Consider the following 18090-nt stretch of genomic DNA (forward strand, 5'->3'; position numbering starts at 1 on the left):
TCCCAGAGGGGTTTCTTGAGCGCCCTGGGCACAGCCCTTGCCAGCCAGGGAGAGGTGACACCGATGCTGCAGTCAGTAGACACCTCACCTGCATTGCTGGGTGCGATGGGGAGCTCTGGAGCCATGGGGAGTTCTGGAGCTGGGGTGGCCCTTCAGAGTTGTCCCCAGCTGAAGCAAGAAGCCAGGTCTTTCTACCCCCGACATCAATCGGTCACAAGCTGCCCCCGGGAGGGCGTGTGGCCTTGGGTAAGTGGACTCCTTTGAGATGAGGACAGTTCACACCCAACACCTCCAGCCTCTGGGGAAAGGTGGATCTCATCACAGTCCACTGCTCATGCTGCTGGTTCCATTTCCTTCGGGATTCTGAATGGTCGGCTTTCCTGGGTGAACTTTAACAGAAGATTGGTGCGTAGACTACAGTCCCCTCTCCTGCAGCTGATCTCACAGCACAACAGAGAACTGAGGTTCATCTCCCTCCTGTACCCATTCTGCCTCCCCTTGCCCTGAGCTAGCGCCTCTGCTGTTGTATGCGGATTGCCTGGTGGGGGTGACCAAACCTTCATCCCTAGAGGGTCTAAACCCCTGATCCTCATGCCCTTCTCAAGCTCAAATTGGGCAGGGGTACCAAAATATGCCCCTGTGGATCACCTGAGCTGAACCTTTGTACCCCTACAGCATTAGAATCTTCCCTAGGAGGAAGCACCTCCTTGGCCTCAGCAGTTCCTATCAGTCAAGGGTGAGTCCCAGTGAGAGACACTAAGCCAGGAGCAGCCAATATGCTCTAATCCACCAGGGAGTGCCCCCACGGCGTTCTCACATGTACACTGCCTGTGCCATGCTGCTTCCATAACAGTGAATATTCAGCTTCTCTGATCACAACTTCTGTGCTCCACAATTATTCTTCCACCTCACAGCTGACTCCTGAGCAACACAGGGATTAGCTGAACTGACCCCTCACTTAGTTGAAAGTCCATGTATAACTTTGGATTCCCCCAAAACTTAACTGCTAATAGCCTACTGTTAACTAGAAGCCTTACCAATAACATAGTCAATTAACACATATTTTGTATGCCATGTGTATTATATATTATGTTCTTGAAATAAACTACAGAAAAGAGTATTAAGAAAATCATAAGGAAGAGAAAATATATTTACTATTGATACAGTGGAAGTGGGTCATCATAAAGGTCTTCATCCTCATCGTCTTCATGTTGAGTAGGCCAAGGAGGAGAAGGAAGAGGAGGGGTTGGCCTTGCTGTCTCAGGGGTGCTGGAGATGAAAGAAAATTCGTATGTAAGTGGATTCGTGCCGTTCAAACATACGTTGTTCAAGGGTCAACTGTGAATTATTTTATGAAACTATATGTGCCATTTCACAGGTCACCTCAGGACTTAGCTGTTGCAATAATCATGCAACAGTTAATGTTTAACCACTTCTTTCTTAGCTTAGACCTTAATCAAGGGCCATGCATTACTCCCATTTGTCAACATTCTCTGGTAGGGCTCCTCTCTGGCCTCAGCAAAGTCTTAAAACAACAAAAAAACAAAACAAGAAAAACAGGTTGCGTGGGGAGAACCCAGGGAGTCTGACTATTCATACTTTTCTGCAAGAACATCTCCCATCTGTAGTGCCCCCAGAGCATGGGTGACAGTCCATGTCTGTCCCCTCTATAAATGGGGGAGCAGGGACACGATCACTCCAAACTCTACCAGCCAGTGGGGAGTTTCCAGGTGCCTTATATGAGCAAACAGGAAGAATGCAGTTACCTGTGAGCTCACTGTTTTGTCTTGGAGCTATTGTTTTGTAAAACCTTCACTTTTAAACATTTCTACAGCTGACAAAACCAGTTGGCTCTACATTGATTCTACCAACATTGGAGAGTAGTCAATTGTGCAGATTTTGTCAACTATGCATGTGCACTCCTTGATTAAAAAGAGACTACCAAATTTCATTAAAGGGGCCAGCAGGAGGAATGGAGGGGAGGCCCTGGGGAAGGCAGCACTAGAGCCAAGGGCAGGGCTCAGCAGCTCAGGGATGAACCCTCTATGACTCTTTGCTAAGGAAAGGAAAGAGCTAAGGGTCAGCCCTGATGAGCACCTAAGGACCAGACAGAGGAAGGAGAAACAACCCGTGAGAAGACTTGAAGATAGAAGAAGCTTTACCAACCTGGCGAGTGTGGTTGAGAAGTCAGGAGCTAATGGATTTGAACCCCCATTTAATCACAGGCAGCCCACAACACACAATGGGAAAGCATCCTGGGCTGCTACTGGCACCCCAGGGCTGACAACCTCACAGGCTGTTCAAGGAGCACAGCAAAGGCAGCCCACATTTTAAAAACTGGCATGGATGTCAATAGGCCTTACAAAGTAGTTATGAGCCTTAAAATGTAGTGCTGAGATTGCAGCTCCAACTCAGATGGACAGAGCAGCATGCAGAGGCTCACATTGTGAATTTTAGCTCCAGAACGAGTGCAAAAACAAACCGGCAATCCCGAGAGGACCCACAGACCCTCTCAAGGAAGTGGACTGCTCCTGCAGGACCTGGGAGACACCTCAAATACTGTGCTGGTATCCATGGCTGAGAGACCCATAGACGGTTCACATCACAGGACTCTGTGCAGACAACCCCCAGTATCAGCCGGAGCCTGGTAGACTTGCTGGGTTGCTAGACCCAGAAGAGAAATAACAATCACTGCATCTTGGCTCTCAGAAAGCCACATCCATAGGAAAAGGAGGAGAGTACTACATCAAGGAAACACCCCATGGGACAAAAGGATCTGAACAACAGGCTTCAGCCCTAGACCTTCCCTCTGACAGAGCCTATCCAAATGAGAAGGAACCAGAAAACCAACTCTGGTAATATGACAAAACAGGCTCTTTAGCAACCCTAAAAAATCATACTAGCTCACCAGCAATGGATCCAAATCAAAAAGAAATCCCTGATTTACCTGAAAAAGAATTCATGATGTTTGTTATCAAGCAAATCAGGGAGGCACCAGAAAAAGGTGAAGCCCAATGCAAGAAAATCCAAAAAGGATACAAGAAGTAAAGGGAGAAATATTCAAGGAAATAGATAACATAAAGAAAAAACAATCAAAATTTCAGGAAACATTAGATGTAGAAATGCAAAATGCTCTGAAATTCTCAGCAACAGAATTGAACAAGTGGAAGAAGGAAATTCAGAGCTCAAAGACAAGGTCTTCAAATTAACCCAATCCAACACCGACAAAAACAAACAAACAAACAAACAAAAAACAGGAAAATATGAACAAAGCCTCCAAGAAGTCTGAGATTATGTTAAATGACCAAACCTAAGAATAATCGGTGTCCCTGAGGAAGAAGAAAAATCTAAAAGTTTGAAAAACATATTTGGGGGGAATAATTGAGGAAAACTTCCCGGCCTTACTAGAGATTGCACATCCAAATACAAGAAACACAAAGAACACCTGGGAAATTCATCACAAAAAGCTCCTCGCCTAGGCACATTGTCATTAGGTTATCCAAAGTTAAGACGAAGGAAAGAATCTTAAGAGCTGTCAGACAGAAGCACTAGGTAACCTATAAAGGAAAACCTATCAGATTAACAGCAGATTTCTCAGGAGAAATCCTGCAAGCTAGAAAAGATTGGGGCCCTTTCTTCAGCCTCTTCAAACAAAACAATTATCAGCCAAGCATTTTGTATCCAGCAAAACTAAGTACATATATGAAGGAAAGATACAGTCTTTTTCAGACAAACAAATGCTGAGAGAATTTGCCACTACCAAGTCACCACTACAAGAACTGTTAAAAATGAGCTCTAAATCTTGAAACAAATCCTGGAAACACATCAAAACAAAACCTCTATAAAGCATAAATCACACAGGACCTATAAAACAAACATACAATTTATAAAGCAAAAACAAAAAACAAAAAAACCAAGGCACACGGGCAACAAATAGCACAATGAACAGAATAGTACCTCACATCTCAATACTAACATTGAATGTAAATGGCCTAAATGCTCCTCTTAAAAGATACAGAACTGGAGAATGGATAAAAAAAATCACCCACCAACTATCTGCTGCTTTCAGGAGACTCACCTAGCACATAAGGACTCACATAAACTTAAAGGGATGGAAAAAGGCATTTCGTGCAAACGGACGCCAAAAGCAAGCAGGGGTAGCTATTCTTCTATCAGACAAAACAAACTTTAAAGCAACAGCAGTTAAAACAAAGAGAGTCATTATATAATGGTAAAAGGCCTTGTCCAACAGGAAAATATCACAATCCTAAATATATATGCACCTAACACTGGAGAACCCCAATTTATAAAACAATTACTAAAAGACCTAGGAAATGAGATAGACAGCAACACAATAATAGCAGGGGACTTCAGTACTCCACTGAGAGCACTAGACAGGTCATCAAGACAGAAACTCAACAAAGAAACAATGGATTTCAACTATACTTTGGAACAAATGGACTTAGCAGATATATACAGAACATTTCATCCAACAACTGCAGAATACACATTCTATTCAACAGCATATGGAACTTTCTCTAAGATACACCATATGATAGGCCACAAAATGAGTCTCAATAAATTTAAGAAAATTGAAATTATATCAAGCACTCTCTCAGACCACAGTAGAATAAAACTGGAAATAACTCCAAAAGGAAACTTCAAAACCATGGAAATACATGGAAATTAAGTAACCTGCTCCTGAATGATCATTGGGTCAAAAAGGAAAGCAAGATGGAAATTTAAAATTTCTTTGAACTGAACAATTATGACACAACCTACCAAAACCTCTGGGATACAGCAAAGGCCGTGCTAAGAGGAAAGTTCATAGCCCTAAATGCCTGTATCAAAAAGACTGAAAGACCACAAACTGACATCTAAGGTCACACCTCAAGGAACTAGAGAAATAAGAACAAACCAAACCCAAACCCAGCAGAATAAATGAAATAACCAAGATCAGAGCAGAACTAAATGAAATTGAAACAACAACAACAAAAAACCACAAAAGATAAATGAAACAAAAAGCTGGGGGGGTTTTTTGTTTGTTTGTTTGTTTTTTGAGATGGAGTCTCACTCTGTCACCCAGGCTGGAGTGCAGTGGCCAGATCTCAGCTCACTGCAAGCTCCGCCTCCCGGGTTTATGCCATTCTCCTGCCTCAGCCTCCCAAGTAGCTGGGACTACAGGCGTCCACCAACTCGCCCGGCTAGTTTTTTTTTTGCATTTTTTAGTAGAGACGGGGTTTCATCGTGTTAGCCAGGATGGTCTCGATCTCCTGACCTCGTGATCCGCCTGTCTCGGCTTCCCAAAGTGCTGGGATTACAGGCTTGAGCCACTGCGTCCGGCCAAAAAAAAAGCTGGTTTTTTTAAAAGATAAAATTGATAGACCGTTAGCAAGATTAACCAAAAAAAGAAGAGAGAAATTTCAAATAACCTCATTAAGAAATGAAAAGGGAGATATTACAACTGGCACCACTGAAATACAAAAGATCATTCAAGGCTACTATGAACACCTTTACATACATAAATTAGAAAACCTAGAAGAGACGGATAAATTCCTGGAAAAATGCAACCCTCCTGGCTTAAATCATGAAGAATTAGATACCCTGAACAGACCAATAACAAGCAGCAAGATTGAAATGGTAATTTAAAAATTACCAACAATAAAAAGTCCAGGACCAGATGGATTCACAGCAGAATTCTACCACACATTTAAAGAAGAATTGGTACTAATCTTATTAATCTTTTTGATACTATTCCACAAGATAAAGAAAGAAGGAGCCCTCCCTAATTTATTCTATGAAGCCATCATGACCCTAATACCAAAACCAGGAAAGGACATAACCAAAAAAGAAAACTACAGACCGATATCCCTGATGAACATAGATGCTAACATCCTTAACACAATATTAGCTAACCGAATCCAACAACATGTCAAAAAGGTAATCCACCATGATCAAGTGGGTTTCATACCAGGGATGCAGGGGTGGTTTAACGTATGCATGTCAATAAATGTGATACATGACATAAACAGAATTTTTTAAAAATCAGTGATCACCTCCATATATGAAGAAAAAGCATTAGAAAAAACCCAGCCTCTCTTTATGATTAAAACTCTCAGCCGGGCACAATGGCTCACGCCTGTAATCCCAGCACTTTGGGAGGCCGAGGAAGGTGGATCACCTGAGGTCAGGAGTTCGAGACCAGCCTCAACATGGAGAAACCTTGTCTCTACTAAAAATACAAAATTAGCCGGGCATGGTGGTGCATGCCTGTAATCCCAGCTACTCGGAAGGCTGAGGCAGGAGAATTGCTTGAATCTGGGAGGCAGAGGTTGTGGTGAGCCGAGATCGCACCATTGCACTCTAGCCTGGGCAACAAGAGTGAAACTCCGTCTCAAAAAAAAAAAAAAAAAAAAAAAAACCTCTCAGCAAAATTGGCCTACAAGGGACATGACTGAATGTAATAAAAGTCATCTATGACAAACCCACAGCAAACATAATACTGAAAGGGGAAAAGTTGAAAGCATTCCTTCTGAGAACTGGAACATGACAAGGATGCCCACTCTTACTACTCCTCTTCAACATAGTACTGGAAACCTAGCCAGAGCAATATGACAAGCTAAAGAAATAAAGGGCATCCAAATTGGCAAAGAAGAAGTCAGACTGTCACTGTTTGCTGACAATATGATCATTTACCTCAAAAACCCTGAAGCCTCCTCCAAAAAGCTCCTAGAACTGATAAAAGAATTCAGCAAAGTTTCTGGATACAAGATTAATGTCTACAAATCAGTAGCTCTTCTATACAACAACAGTGAACAAGCAGAGAAAAAAATCAAGAACTCAACTCCTTTTACAATAGCTGCAAAAAAATATAAAACACCTAGGAATATACCTAACAAAGGAATCGAAAGATCTCTACAAGGAAAACTACAAAACACTGCTGAAAGAAATTGTAGATGACACAAACAAATGGAAACACATCCCATGCTCATGGATGGGTAGAATCAGTATTGTAAAAATGACCACACTGCCAAAAGCAATCTACAAATTCAACGCAATCCCCTTCAAAATACCACCATCATTCTTCACAGAATTAGAAAAAGCAATTCTAAAATTCATATGGAACCATAAAAGAGCCTCCATAGCCAAAGCAAGACTAAGCAAAAAGAACAAATATGGAGGCATCACACTACCTGATTTCAAACTATACTCATGGCCGTACTCACCAAAACAGCATGGTACTGGTATAAAAATAGGCACATAGACCAATGGACTAGAATAGAGAACCCAGAAATAAACCCAAATACTTACAGCCAACTGATCTTTGACAAAGCAAACAAAAACATGAAGTGGGGAAAGGACACCCTATTCAACAAATGGCACTGGGATAATTGGCAAGTCACGTGTAGGAGAATGAAACTGGATCCTCGTCTCTCACCTTATACAAAAATGAACTAAAGATGGATCAAAGATTTAAATCTAAGACCTGAAACTGTAAAAATTCTAAAAGATAACATTGGAAAAACCCTTCTAGACATTGGCTTAGGCAAGGATTTCATGACCAAGAACCCAAAAGCAAATGCAATAAAAACAAAGATAAATAGCAGGGACTTAATTAAACTAAAGAGCTTTTGCACAACAAAAGGAACAGTCAGCAGAGTAAACAGACAACTCACAGAGTGGGAGAAAATCTTCACAATCTATACATCTGACAAAGGACTAATATCCAGAATCTACAATGAATTCAAGCAAATCAGTAAGAAAAAAACAAACAATCCCATCAAAAAGTGGGCTAAGGACATGAATAGACAATTCTCAAAAGAAGACATACAAATGGCCAACAAACATGTGAAAAAAAATGCTCAACATCACTAATGATCAGGAAAATGCAAATCAAAACCATAATGTGATACCACCTTACTCCTGCAAGAATGGCCATAATCAAAAAATCAAAAAACAGTAGATGTTGGCGTGGATGCAGTGATCAGGGAACACTTCCACACTGCTGATGCCAATGTAAACTAGCACAGCCACTATGGAAAACAGTGTGGAGATTCCTTAAAGAACTAAAAGTAGAACTACCGTTTGATTCAGCAATCCCACTGCTGGGTATCTACCCAGAGGAAAAGAAATCATTATACAAGAAAGATACTTGCACACGCATGTTTATACCAGCACAATTTGCAATTGCAAAATTGTGGAACCAATCCAAATGCCCATCAATCGATGACTGGATAAAGAAACTGTGGTATATATATACAACGGAATACTACTCAGACATAAAAAGGAATGAATTAACAGCATTTGCAGCGACCTGGATGAGATTGGAGACTATTTTAAGTGAAGTAACTCAGGAATGGAAAAACAAATATCATATGTTCTCACTGATAAGTGGGAGCTGAGCTATGAGAACACAAAGGCGTAAGAATGATACAATGGACTTTGGGGACTTGGGGAGAAGGGTGGGAGGAGGGTGAGGGATAAAAGACTATGAGTAGGGTGCAACATATACTGCTCAGGTGTTGGGTGCACCATAATCTCACAAATCACCACTAAATAACTTACTCATGTAACCAAATACCACCTGAACCCCAATAACCTGTGGAAATTTTTTTTTAATGTAATGCCCACCTTGGCACAGGTATAGTACAATCATCCTCATCTGGGAGGGAGAAACATAGTCTGGGGCTCCCACATGCCCCTCCTACTTTTCCTACCTTCCAGACCCCTGCCCCTGCCATAGGGGAATGTCCACTCTGTGAGCCCCCACTGAATCCCCTCATGTACCTTTAGTCTCTTGTAGGTTCCGTTATGCTCCATCACACTGATATGTTTTCATGTCTGTCAGCCCGACTGGTCTGTACGCATCCTCTGAACCTGTGTGCCAGCTGCGGGAATCCTAGGGCCATTTCATAGAAGCTTGATAAGTGGAGGAAGGAAAGATAAAAGGAAGAGAGGGAGAGAGGGAAGGAAGAAGAGGGGAGATGGGCAAGCAGAGGGTCTTTCTCATTAACAGTGACAAGACCCTCTTACATAATAATTAGCACTTCTTAGATTGCCTCCTACATCCCCCAGCACGGGGAAGATAGTAAAGAAAGAACAAGGCAGTGCAGAGACAGAGCTCCTTCAGAGGAGAAGCAGGCCCTGTCAGGTCTGGTCACCCGCTAGGAGTCCGCGCTTCCCTGCAGACCTGGCCAGCCGCATCCCCCTGGTCAACACTGGTCTAAAAGGAAAAAGGGAGAGAGCGAAATGAAAACAGAAGAGGGAGCTCACATTCTTCTCCTTGGTGATACAGCACTGCTGATCTGCACAGGTATTTCTGATGCTGATTGTGTGGTGTAAACCCGTAATTCTCAGATTTGCCCCAGTTTCATATAGTGAGCCCTCCATGGCAGACGCCAATGCTAGGAATCAAAGGCAAATGGGAAATTATAAAGTCCCCGTTCAGATTTATTTTCAATTGGAAAAAAAAAAGTGAGGACTAAGGGTTTGATAAATCATTACATCATATTAATCAGAACAACTGACATTGCTATTGTAACATTTCATCTTCAAAAAAGTCAAAACTGGCTTTTGGTTGAAAGCATTCCTTCCCCCTGAGAGCTGGAACAAGACAAGGATGTCCACTCTCACCACGTCTATTCAGCATAGCACTTGAGGTCCTAGCCAGAGCAATTAGACAAAAGAAATAAATAAAGGGCATCCAAACTAGTAACGAGGAAGTCAAACTGCCTCCAGAATAAACACATCAAAACATAAAGCTAAGAGAGGCTGTCAGGCTTGACTGTAATGAAGTAATTGTCCCATGTTGGGTGTTTACAGAAAAACATTTTATGAGTAATGAGTAATCTTTTATGTCTCCTTTTTTTTATTTACTTATTTTTGTTATAGATGCATGCTTGGGTAACAGCAGACCACAGGCTAATATATTTTCACTACAGAAAAATGAATCTGCCAATGCAAGACCTGGGAATATCTTTAACCATCTTTGTGAAGAATACAATAGACTGGTTTTCACAGGACATTAATTGAAAATTACAGGAATCTGTAAAAATAGTGGTTGTCTGAGATCAGTCACCTACTGTGAAAAAAGAATTGTGTGAAAGTCATGCATATATACTGCTTTTCATGTACCAATTTTCCCATAGCTCTTAATAAAGTTTCATTATTAATGATTTAAATCATTATTGATTTGTTGCAATTGATGTATTACAATTAACTTATTACCAATGACTTTAATCAGTATTGATGGTTTAATTATTAGTGATGAAGTCAGCACTGGTGATTTAAATCAGAAGAGGAATTTAACCTTAAAACACCTTGTTAGTCTTTATAGCATCTCCTCAGGTGAAAAGAGAAGGTTTTTATCAGACACAAGAAAAAAAAAAAATGGAAAGACCATTGCTCACCCACAAGTAGTAAAGTGGACAAAAGCTTGGGGAACAGAGCCCCAATGCCCACTGTGTGACCTCGGGCAAATCACTTTCCCTCTCTGTGCCCCTGAGGGCTGAGGTGAGGACTGGATGTGAGTTCATTCATTTGAAGAATGAGAATGGTACCTCCCTAGAATGCTCTGCCAGCATCATTGTCACCGAGCCCTGTGCAGATATGAGCATACAGAGATGAGCACATGTAGGCTCAGGGGGTTCATGGGTGCCTTGAAACCATCCACGGTCCATGGACCTCGGCTTAGGAACCCTCCCAGAAATCACTATGTGTTAAATATGTGGGAATGACCTGAAATCCCCTCATTTCACAGATGAATCTACAATGATAGGAGGGTTGAGAATGATAAGCGTTTCCAAGGCCACAACTCCACCAAAGCCTGTCTTTACTCAGCCCCTGGACTCTCCCCATCCCCTAGGCTGTCCCCTGATGACACTTTGTTCATCAGGAGATAACGTAAAATGCCTTAACTGACAGGAAAGTCATTAGACCCTGGTAGAGCAGCTGGGAGGAGCCTGGAAAGAACCGATCCTGCATGAATGGTGGAGGTCCTCAAAGCCCTCAAGTCCAACTGCTGGCACCCCCCATTGTCCAGCAGCTGCCCTGGCTGGTGCCGTGGTCACTCACAGATCACAGGCTGCACTCCAGACCCAGGATGTCAGCCCGCGCCATGAGCTGAACACATGTTTGTTCACCCACCCCTGGGCTGCAGAATGGAGGGGGTTCCATTCCGTGGTCACTGCAGCCTGATCCCTTCTCCCTGAAGCCCACCTCGGGGCTGACCAGAGAGCTGCTCTGTGATCCACCTCCGCCCTCTCCAAGCCTTTTACCTTGAAACCTAAGGACGTGCCCAGGCAGACGTGACTGGACTCAGCAACCTCATTCTGAGTGTCTGGAAAGACCCCAAAGAGTCTCTTGCTCAAAATAATCTACCCAACAGTACTGCTGGAGAATCTTCCCCTGATCTCATGTTTTCTTCAGAGAATGACGTGGAACACTCCAGTGAAAATGCTAGTGTAATCCAGGGCGGCTTACTAACTAGTATCCACCTCGACAGCCAAGCAGGAACTGCTTATCTGAAAGTAATGGAATACGGATCCGATCTATAAAGGGGTTGGAAAATGTCAGGCCAAGTGAGACACAAGCCCAGGCCATGTCAATTTCGCAATCGTGTCCATTGCCATGCACAATTTTAAATGAGGTCTTTGAAGATAAATCACCAGTGGCACAGACTTCCAATTACTCACAGATTTCTGCATCACAAAGTGGTACAGTCTTCCCAGAACACTCAAAGGCACTTAAAGCTTCGGAGGGAGGCTTCTGTCAGAGTTGCAGAGGATGCTTCTCAGAGGAGCTCCAGTTCCTGGCACTGTATCAGTTGGGGTCTGTGGCGGGCAGGGGGAGAGGGGTATATGGGTCGGCGAGTCTGCCCAATCCCTCTGTCAAGTCCAGTGCCCTGCCCAGATGGCCCAGCATGCATGGGCCTACTCCCCTGCAGGCCTCCGCCTCTTCTCTGATCACGCCCTCTGCAACAGGAGCAGCATCATTTGGGGGCCTTCCCGTGCCTGTCTGTGTCTTTTGTTATATTTGTTGCGTTTCTTAACACTTTTTTAAAATCCTCATTGATAACTGATTAAATTCGATAATGTAATTGAAAGCACTTTGTAAATTAAAAAGTGTTCTATGAAGTCTGTATTAAATTTTTATTGTTGCAGACTCACAATCATGACTCAGGACTCTTGACCTGTCCATTAGGAGCCCAGCCTGGTAAGGGGCTTGCTGAGGGATGGAGGGAGACAACAGATGTTCAGCTGCTTCCTATTTAACAGTCCCCCATGGTCTTGGTGAAGGGGGCCCAGGTTGGTCCAAGGTGAAAGCCACCCAGATGTGGCAGAGTAAGGGACACGGCCCCTTGGTCAGTCACTGATGTTATTTCCTGACTTGCCTTGGATCTAGCCTAGCCATCCAGAGACTTTTTTTTTTTGAAATGGAGTCTCACTGTGTTGCCCAGGCTGGAGTATAATGGCATGATCTCAGCTCACTGCAGCCTCCGCCTCCTGGGTTCAAACGATTATCTCAGTCTCCCAGGTAGCTGGGATTACAGACACCTGCCACCACACCCAGATAATTTTTTTTTTTTTTTTTGAGACGGAGTCTCACTCTGTCACCCAGATTGGAGTACAGTGGCACGATCTCAGCTCACTGCAACTTCTGCCTCCTGGGTTCAAGCGATTCTTCTGCCTCAGCCTTCCAAGTAGCTAAGACTATAGGTGTGTACCACCACATCTGGCTAATTTTTGTATTTTTAGTAGAGACAGGGTTTCACCATTTTGGCCAGGCTGGTCTCGAACTCCTGACCTCATGATCCGCCCGCTCAACTTCCCAAAGTGCTGGTATTACAGGCATGAGCCACTGCACCAGGCTAATTTATATATTTTTAGTAGAGACTGGGTTTCACCATGTTAGCCAGACTGATCTTGAATACCCAACCTCAGGTGATCCACCCACCTCGGCCTCCCAAAGTGCTGGGATTACAGGCATGAACCACCTCGCCCAGCCTAGCTTGGAAGCTAGGACCCCTCCACAGCACAGACACACTCAGTACCGTGTGTTGTTTATAAATTCCTCTCTCCTCTAAAAGATGCCAGAGCTCCTTGGAGAAATGACTGATTCCAGGGCTGAGACAGGGAAAATACAAGATGACACTGAAGCATTTTGTGCCAAAAAGTAAAGATATGCACAAAGAATGATGGGAATACCTCAAAGGGACACAGAAAGCAGCTTGAGGTGACTCCCACTGGCCAAATGTGAGACAACTTGAGCATCAAAATTAAAAGTGATGTGGCTGAGAGCGGAGGCTCACTCTTGTAATCCCAGCACTTTGGAAGGCCGACATGGGAGGATCACTTGAGTCCAGGAGTTCAAGACCAGCCTAGACAACATGGCAAAAACCCATCTCTACAAAAAATACAAAAATTAGCCGTATGTGGTGGCGTGCACCTATAGTCCCAGCTACTCAGGAGGCTGAGATGAGAGGATAGCTTGAGCCCAGAAGACGGAGGTTTCAGTGAGCCGAGATCACACCACTGCAGTCCAACCTGGGTGACAGAGTAAGCTGTCTCAAAAAAAAAATAAAATAATAATTTATAAGTTCATACTGGTAGTAAATTGATATCTAGGTCAATAGATCAATAGGCTGATGGTTGAGAAGAGGAAACTTCTCTGCTGTAGGATGTCAACTAATAAATGCAGAGGGAAAGATGGAGTTAGAAAATTACATGTGTGGACAGGCACAGTGGCTCATGCCTGGAATCCCAGCACTTTGGCAGGTTGAGGCAGGAGGACCACTTGAGGCAAGGAGTTTGAGACCATTCTGGGCAGCATAACAAGATCTCATCTCTACAAGAAAAAAAAAATACAAAAATTAGCGGGGTGTGGTGGTGCACACGTGTAGTCCCAACTACTCCGAAGACTGAGGCGGGAGGATCCCTTGAGCCCAGGAGTTCAAGGCTGCAGTGAGCTATGATAGCGCCACTGCACTCCAGCCTAGATGACAGAGTGAGATCTCATCTCTAAAAAATAGTAAGTTAAAAATAAAGGAAAGTTACATTTGTAACCATCATAATAAAAATTGTTGGTGGCAAAAATCATCAGTGGATGCTAAAACTGGAGTCTGAAAGTTTGACGGGCAACAAGGTGTTTGCTCAGTCTCACAACATCTCCCCACAAGATGCTTATTCATTGTGAAGGGAGAAATAGTCACTTTACAGGGAGAAAACTGGTAGATTTCACCTTGATCAAGTGATCAGTGTTGACACCAATACAGGAACAAATGGCTATCTTACGCCTCCGGTGAGGACACCCCGATGGGAAACATCGTCTCTTCAGTGGCACTCACACCCAAAATCCACAGGCTGAGTCTAGTAATGATGAAACATCAACCAAAACTAAATTGAGAGGCATCCTACAAAGTGTTGGCCTGTGATCTTTAAAAACATCAGTGTCACAAAAGAAAAAAAGGGTGCTGAGGAAGTGTGCTAAGCTAAAAGTGGCTGAAGAGACATGATAAGTGAATGCCATGTGTGATCTGGGATTGAATCCCAGGAAAAAGAATTGCTATAAGTTGCATCAAATCTGAAAAGTGTTTGTATATTAGATAATATTTGTTAAAATTCCTAATTTTGATCACCGTATGGTAGTTATATAAGGTAATGTTCTTAAGAAATACACAATGAAGAATTTTGTGGTAAAAAGGCCTGTTGTTTGCAACTTACCTTCAAACGACTCAAAAACAGAACTAGATGGATAGACAGGTGGTGGGTATAGCAAGGGACAGAGAAAGAGTCAGGAAATGCTACAGCAAAGGTGGCAAAATGATATTTGGTTAATCTTGGTGAAGGATATTCTATGTACTACTCTTGAAACTTTGCTATTAAATGTGAAATTATTTTAAAGTAGCAAGTTTATTAAAAAGCAAAACATGACAAGTGAAAAGAAAGATATTAAGCAGGATATATGCAGGATGGGAATATAAAATGGTACAGACACTCTGGAAAATAGTTTGGCAGTTTCCTAAAACACTAAACATGTGCTTACCATACGACCCAGTAATTGAGCTCTTGGGTGTTTATCCCAAAAAAGGAAAACTTATGTCCACTAAAAACCTGTACATGAATGTTCCCAGCAGCTTTATTGGTAATACTCGAAGACTTGAAACCACCAAAACATCCTTCAACAGGTGACTGGTTAAACAAACTGGTGTAGTCGCACCATGGAATACTACTTAGCAATAAAAAGGAACAACTATTCATATATGCAACAGTTTGGATGAATCTCAAGGAAATTATGCTGAGTGCAAAAAGCCAAACTCAAAAAAAAGTCACACACAGTAGGATTCTATTTATATAGCATTCTTAAAATGTTACAGAGCACAGATTTGTAGTTTTGTGCCCTGAAACTACTACTAGAGGATGTGGAGAAAGGGAGGGAGGGAAGAGGCTATGACTCTAAGAGGGCAATCAGAAGGACCTTTGTGATGGAATGGGCCTGTAGCTTGACTGCAATAGATACACAAATCTATGCATACTGCAACTGCCTTTGCAAAACTCATAACAGTGAGAAAATTACCACAGTGAAAGAGATCTGACCTAACCAATTCCATCTTGCCTTTAACCTTCAAACTGCCCTTGTTCATTCCTGGACATGGGCCAAGCTAACTCTGGGAGAAATTTAGTTTACAGTTTAAATGATAATACCCCTTCCCAAAACTAAACCTCTTTTGTAAAACTCATGAAAGGCCACCAGATTACAAGAGAGGCCTGAATTCTTCTAAGATAGCTAAATAATTACAAGCCATTATTCTGGAGGTCACAAGATTTATAACTTCTCCAAATACTCCCATAATTAACATCACTATTGTCTAACCTAACACTGGCCTTTTGAGATATCTTTTCAGGCTTTTGCATTCCAGTGACTGGATGGCTCCTCCTGGACTGGCAACTCCTCTGTGGCCCCACCCAAAAGCCAACTCAGCACATGAGGACCATTTTCCACACCCCTTTGATTGCATCCCCTACCAATCAGTATTCCTTCTTTCTTACCCCTCTGCCCACAAAACCATCCTTGAAAATCCTTGAAAATCCCTAGCCTCCAAATTTTTGGGGAGGCTCATTTGAGTAATAATAAAATTCCAGTCTCCCGTTTAGCTAGCTCTATGTGTATAAAACTCTTGCAATTAAATTCTATTGCAATTTCCCCGTCTTGACAAATCAGCTCTATCTAAGCAGCAGGCAAAATGAACCCACTGGTTGGTTACAATATGACAGAACTGAATAGAACTATACATGCACACACACACACACACACACACACACACACAAGTGCATGTGAGAAATCTGAAGAAGCCCTGTAGATAGTACAAATGTCCATTTCCTGCTCTTGATACTGTGCTATGGTTATGCAAGAAGCTAACACTAGAGGAAGGGTGCACAGGACCTCCCTGTACATTTCTTTTCAACTTCCTGTAAATCTATAACTATTCCAAAATACAAAGCTGAAAACGAACAAAAAAGCAAGTCTAAACAAAGCCTGTGTGCACTCCCCTGCTATACCACTGGTGACTCTGCTCCCAAGAGATGTCCTGTGGGAAGTCTATCCTTCAGACTGTCATCTCGTCTTATCTTGTCTGATAACCCCTGTCTTAGTCTATTGTGTGTTGCTATAAAGGAATATCTGAGGTTGGTTCACTTATAAAGAAGAGAGGTTTATTTGGCTCATGGTTTTGTAGGTTGTACAAGAAGCATGGTGCCAGCATCCACATTGGGTGAGGGCCTCTGGCTGCTTCTTATAGTGGAAGGGAGCTGGTGTGTGCAGAGATCACATAGCAAGAGAGAAAGCAAGAGGCAGGGCAAGAGGTAATCTTTTTAACAACCAGCTGTTGTGGGAACTTACAGAGTGAGAACTCACTCACCTTGGAGACAGGGCGTTAATCTATTCATGAGGGATCTGAAACAAACACCTCTCAATTAGGCCCCACCTCCAAAACTGAGGATCAAATTTCAACATGAGGTTTTGGGGGGCAATCATCCAAACTATAGCAACTCTCAGAACTTTGTATGTGATCTCAACCCCCTTCTTCATGTATCTTAGCAGTTGGAAAAGATGGTGGAAGTACAAGGGCAGAGACACACAAGAGTCTGGGTGTAGCCTGTAAGCACAGGATTAACTCTAAATGCTGAAGCTCACGTTGGATTAGGACTTTGAAGTCAGGCTGCTGGATTCAAAGGCCAATCTGTCACTATTCACAAAATCTTAGCTACAATGCTTACCCATTTGTGTTTCAGTTTTCTTATCTATGAAATGAGGATGATAATAGTACCCATATCATAGGACTATTCTGTGTGTGAGGTGTGCATGTATATGTATATAGCTTAGAACAGTACCAGACACCTAGAAAGAGTTAGTAAATATTAGTTGTTATTTATAATACTCATAAAAACAACTGCTTAATATTATCATAACTCTCTACAAGTTTTAACATTCCTATTTTACAATGAATAAGCTAGGTCTTGGCAAAACCAATTAACTAGCATGGGCCCATTAGTCACAGGACAAAGTTTATGCCCTTTTCAATATGCCTATTTGATTAAGTCTCTATGGATACCTTACTAGCAAAAGAAGAAAAAGAAAATCCAGAAAGCAGAGAAAAGGACAAAGAATAAATTCTAGGCCGGGCGTGGTGGCTCACTCCTGTAATCCCAGCACTTTGGGAGGCCAAGGAGGGTGGATCACGAGGTCAGGAGTTCAAGACCAGCCTGGCCAAGATGGTGAAGCCACGTCTCTACTAAAAATACAAAAATTAGCTGGGTGTGGTGGTGGGCGCTTGTAATCCCAGCTACTCGGAGGCTGAGGCAGAGAATCACTTGAACCCGGGAGGCAGAGGTTGCAGTGAGCCAAGATCGTGCCACTGCACTCCAGCCTGGAGACAGAGCGAGACTCCCTCTCCAAAAAAAAAAGAATAAAAGAATAAATTCTATCCCAGGAAGAAAGATTGTACAGTTGACATTCAATAATGCAGGAGTTAGGGGTACTGATGGCCCATGCAGTCGAAATCTGCCTATAACCTTTGACTCCCCCAAAACTCAA

The 18090-nt window shown here is 42.7% G+C and overlaps 1 long non-coding RNA gene across 1 annotated transcript; it reads right to left on the minus strand.

Moving 5' to 3' along the window:
• Positions 1 to 218: 218 nt before the first annotated feature.
• LOC105480361 (uncharacterized) lies at positions 219 to 9400 on the minus strand. The gene is made up of 4 exons (XR_986431.2): positions 9274 to 9400; positions 8788 to 8899; positions 1156 to 1269; positions 219 to 389 (listed from the first exon to the last, which is right to left on the minus strand). It is a non-coding gene; the product is annotated as an uncharacterized lncRNA (long non-coding RNA).
• Between the last annotated feature and the right edge of the window lie 8690 nt (positions 9401 to 18090).

Source organism: Macaca nemestrina, chromosome 2 (assembly GCF_043159975.1).
Source record: "Macaca nemestrina isolate mMacNem1 chromosome 2, mMacNem.hap1, whole genome shotgun sequence".
Taxonomy (NCBI): Eukaryota; Metazoa; Chordata; class Mammalia; order Primates; family Cercopithecidae; genus Macaca; species Macaca nemestrina.